Source organism: Lactuca saligna, chromosome 4, assembly GCF_052625555.1.
Source record: "Lactuca saligna cultivar CGN05327 chromosome 4, ASM5262555v1, whole genome shotgun sequence".
NCBI classification, from domain to species: Eukaryota; Viridiplantae; Streptophyta; class Magnoliopsida; order Asterales; family Asteraceae; genus Lactuca; species Lactuca saligna.
The window spans coordinates 190,934,041-190,939,245 of record NC_136420.1 but is presented as its reverse complement, the minus strand read 5'-3'; positions in this window follow the sequence as shown (position 1 = coordinate 190,939,245).

The following is a 5,205-nucleotide window of genomic DNA, read 5'->3' as shown; positions in this document are numbered from 1 at the left end:
GAGCAATATGCTTGGTCTTCGAATGCTGCACAGGATTATGACAAATGCTTATTGCACTTTGTGAATCACAATATAAAGGAATCTTTTTCATATTAATTGCATAATCTCTTAATTGACTTTGAATCCAAATTATTTGTGATGTGCACGCAGCTGCAGCAACATATTCCGCTTCAACAGTTGAGATTGAAACACATGTTTGTTTCTTCGATTGCCAACTGACCAACTTTCCATCTAGCAATTGACATCCACCAGCTGTGCTTTTACGATCAAGACTGCATCCTCCAAGATCCGCATCCGAATAGGCTTGTATAAAGAACCCTGTTTTCGAAGGATACCACAATCCTAACGAAGTAGTGCCTTTCAAATATCGGAAAATATTCTTTACTGCAGTTAGATGTGGTTCACGTGGATTTGATTGATACCTTGCACAATTACAAACAGAATACATAATATCAGGTCTACTTGCAGTTAAATACAATAAAGACCCAATCATGCTTCGATACAAAGTAATATCAATAGCTGATTTATCTAACAAAGGAGTTAGCTTTATGCCCGTTGCCATTGGTATTCGTAACCTTGTGCTATTCGTCATTCCAAACTTTTCTAACAAATTCTTCGTATATTTCTCCTGATTAATGAAGATGCCTTCCCTGTTTTGACGAATATTCAAACCCAAAATGTTATTAATTTTTCCCATCATACTCATTTCATATTTGCTTTTCATCAGATCTTCGAATTCTTTAGACAAAGCAGGGTCAGTTGAGCCAAAAATTATATCATCAACATAAATTTGAACAAGCATCAGATGATTCCCAACTTTCTTTCGAAATAAAGTGGGATCAACTGATATTTGTTTAAATTTAGATTGTTTCAAAAAGGATGTTAAACTTGCATACCATGCTCTTGGTGCTTGTTTTAAGCCACATACAGCTTTATCTAAAATATAAACGTGATCAGGATGTTATGTGTTTATAAAACCTGGAGGTTGTTCAACATAAACAGTTTCTTCGAGTTCTCCATTTAAGAATGCACATTTTACATCCATTTGATAGACATCAAAATCTTTATGAGTTGCAAAAGCCAGAAAAATACGAACAGCCTCGAGTCTTGCAACAGGGGCAAATGTTTCTTCGTAATCAATTCCTTCTTGTTGAGAATATCCTTTAACAACTAGTCTAGCCTTATTTCGAATAATGCTTCCATCTTTGTCAGTTTTATTTTTATAAATCCATTTGAGTCCAACACTTGACACATCAACAGGTTTTGGAACTAACCTCTAAACCTTGTTTCTTTCGAATTCAGACAATTCAGCTTGCATAGCAACAACCCAATCAGAGTGTTCCATTGCAACCTTAACTGTCTTTGGTTCGATTTTGGAAATAAAAACATTAAACATGCATAACTCTTGATGATTATTCAGTACCTGATTTCGTGCATGAAGTTTTGCCCTTGTCATTATACCTGCATGTGGATCACCAAGAATTTGATCTTTTGGATGATTTCTTGTCCATTTATCCATTGGTGTATAATTATGATCAAAATCCAAAAGTGCATCTTCGAACGTTTCATATGTTTCTGATCCAATTATGGAAATTGAATCTTCAGCATCATCAAAATTTTCTTCTTCACGATTTTGATCATTCTCAAGTATAGGCTCCCCCTCAATGATTGACTCCTTTTCGATATTTTGCTCTGGTTCATTGATCGGCTCTTCTTTAAGAATTTGCTCCTTTTCGACATTAACATTTGTTGACATGTTATCTCTTTCGCTATAATGCTCCCCCTCAACAAAACTATTTGAATCCAAGTGCTCCCCCTCCACTGGATCATCAGCTCGTGCATTTGGGTTTAGATTCAAATTCGAAATTGAATCATTGTTATGCTTCGAATTTTCTGATGTTTGATTATCAGTTGCATTTCTTTCTGCATCAACTGCGTGATCTGAAATACCAAAAATCGAATTATAATCAACATCATCCATTTCAATTAAATCATCTTTATTTGAAGAATTTTGCAAAATAGGATAATTCGTAAATCAATGATTAGACATTTTAATGTAATGATCATCAAATGTCAAATTAAAAGTGTCTTCCACTTTGCGAGTTCGCTTATTTAACACTCTATAAGCAACTGAATTGTGTGAATATCCCAAGAAAATTCCTTCATCTGCTTTTGTTTGAAACTTCGAAATATTATCCTTAAGATTCATTATAAAACACCTGCATCCAAAAACATGGAAAAATTTGATATTAGGTTTTCGATTATTGATGATTTCATAAGGAGTAATATCAAACCGTCTATGAATGAATGATCGATTTTGAGTAAAACAAGCAGTTGAAACTGCTTCAGCCCAAAGATATTAAGGTAAATTCGAATAAGCCAACATTGTTCTTGCAGCTTCACATAATGATCGATTTCTTCTCTCAACTACACCATTTTGTTATGGTGTATAAGGAGATGAAAAATTATGCGAAATTCCTTTTTCCACCAAAAATGAATCAAAGACATGATTTTTGAATTCAGTTCCATGATCACTTTTAATTTTTCGAACTGTCTTTTTCAATGAAACTTCCATTTTCTGATAAAATTAATCATTATTTGTGGAACTTCGGATTTTAACCTGAGAAAATAAACCCACGTAAATCTTGAAAAGTCATGTACAATTACTAAAATGTACCTTTTCTTGTTAAGAGTAGCAACTGTCGAAAGACCACATAAATCAATATGCAAAAGTTCGAGGGGTTCAACAATCTTCGAATCTATTGTGATAGGATGACCTTGTTTGTGTTGTTTTCCTACTTCACAATCTGCACACAAACTATCATTATCATATTTAAGTATGGGTAAACCTCTTACCAGATCTTGTATGACAAGTTTGTTGATGTTTCGAAAATTGAGATGTGATAATCTCCTGTGCCATAACCAGCTAACATCAGCAGCAGCCTTCAAAAGTAAACACACATCCAGGTTTGCCTACAATAGGAACAATATCCAATGTAAACATATCACCTTTTCTTTTTGACTTAAGTAAAACTTCCTTTGTCTTAACATTCGAAATGACACTTCCTTCTTCATTAAAAAGAACTTGATTTCCAGTGCCCACAACAAGTTGTGAAACACTTATCAAATTGTGTTGTAAACCTTCAACAAATGCAACTCTGTTGATAGTGAAATTTCCATTTGTTATCTTTCCATAACCCTTGACTTTGCATTTGTGATTATTACCAAACTTAACCACTCCTCCATTTTCTAGGCTTCGAAAATCACGCAAGTTTTCCTTCTTCCCAGTCATGTAACGTGAGCAACCGCTATCAATATACCATTTGTTATCATATTGCTCGTCACAAAGTACCTGCGATTATTGGAAAAATTTAGGTACCCAATCTTTATTGGGTCCATTCATATTAGGTTTGTGTTTCAATTGTAAAGTACAACCATTAACCCAATCACAAACTTTGGTTTTGAAACTGTCAATAAATTTAACATTTTCATTCGAAGGGTCAGATATATGAGTTTTTATTATTTTCAAATTTTCACTAATTACACCATTCTCTTCATGAGTTTGTGATTTTTCACTTTTTGCTTTTATGACCGGCTGCCAAGCTTGAATTGATATATTTGACTCTTTGGATGATGAACTACCATTAGTTGAAGGATTGGCATATTTGTTATATGCTTCATGTATTTTTTCTTTCGAAAACTTACTTGATTGGTATATTTTTCCTCTTCCTTCCAACCAATGATCAATATTTCTCTTTGTTGTTATTCCCTTTGCATATGAGACTTTCTCAGCTTGTTTCTTCAAAGGATTATAACAGTTTGCTGAATTTGGAACATAATCAACTTTTGGTTTTGAAATATATGATTCATGATAAGATGTTTTAATTTGTGACTTTGAATTCTGTGTTGCAACCTTTTTCTGAATAAAATTTCTTGGTATTGTAGTTTTTTGTTTCATTGGATATTTTTGATTCATTATTTGAAAACGAAGCATTTATCTTTTCAAAAATTTGAGATTTTCATTTTTCTTTAAAAACTTTTATTCTTTTTAAAAAATTTGTTGATCTCATTTTTTATGGCTCAACAGTTTGCCAAAAAATTGTTTTTCTCGCTTGACGTTTCGAAATATTATTTTCTTTTGAAAAATTTTCAACTTGAGCTTTAAATTCCTTTGAATTCAACTTTATTACTTTGTTGATTGCTTTAAATTCTGTTTTAACACCTTCGTGTTTTGTAAACATATTTTCAACTTTTGATTTTTCAACCCATACTCTTTTTGATTTTTGATGTTGAAATTTATATGAATTCTTTGTAAGATTGTTTTCAACTGTACTTTGATTTGAAAAAAATCCTTCATTTGATGTTTGCTTATTATCTTCCTCAATCATCTTTTTGAATTCAGGCTTTATGTTTTTAACATTACCTGTTGTTACGAAGACTTGATTTGGGAAGACAACATCATCAGTGCATTTGAAAATTGGAAAAACAACAGTCTTCGATTCAAGATAATGAGCACCTTTTTCATTAAGAATTTTCTCAAATTCTTGTGTATTCAAATAGACTTGATCAACAACCACTCGAGGAATTTCAATTTCTTCCGACCTTTGAATAGGCTTCGAATTTGTATTTTCTTCCTCATTGTCACTATCATCAGTTTGACTTTCATGTATTTCCACAAATTCCATATTACAAACTTTCGAAGATGAGGGTTTATCAGTTTCAATTTTTATTAATAAATCTTCACATTTGTCTTTCCCTTTAAATTAATTTGCTACATTTATGACAGACAATTGAGAACAATCTACATCTTCTAAATCACTAATTTCACTAATATTATCAGAATTATCTTCAATATCAGCAATATTAGTTTCACAATTAGATGTAGAATTCTCAGTCTTTTTCAAAATTCGAAGTTGTTCTGATTTAGATAAGGTAGTAATTTTCTATGTTGTTCCTTACTTATCTCACATGAATGATGTAACTCAGTTAATTTTCCATACAATCTTTTTGCTAAATTACAGAAAATATTTCTTTGTGCTAACAACAAATTTACTTCTTTTGCTAATTTTTCTCTATCCTCCATAATATTTGAAACTTGCAATTCTAAGTAATCAATTCTAGTGACTTTTGAATCCAACATTTTTCTTGTCTCTAGTAAATGATCACTTAACTTTTTCGCTTCATTGCTAGCAGACACAACGATTG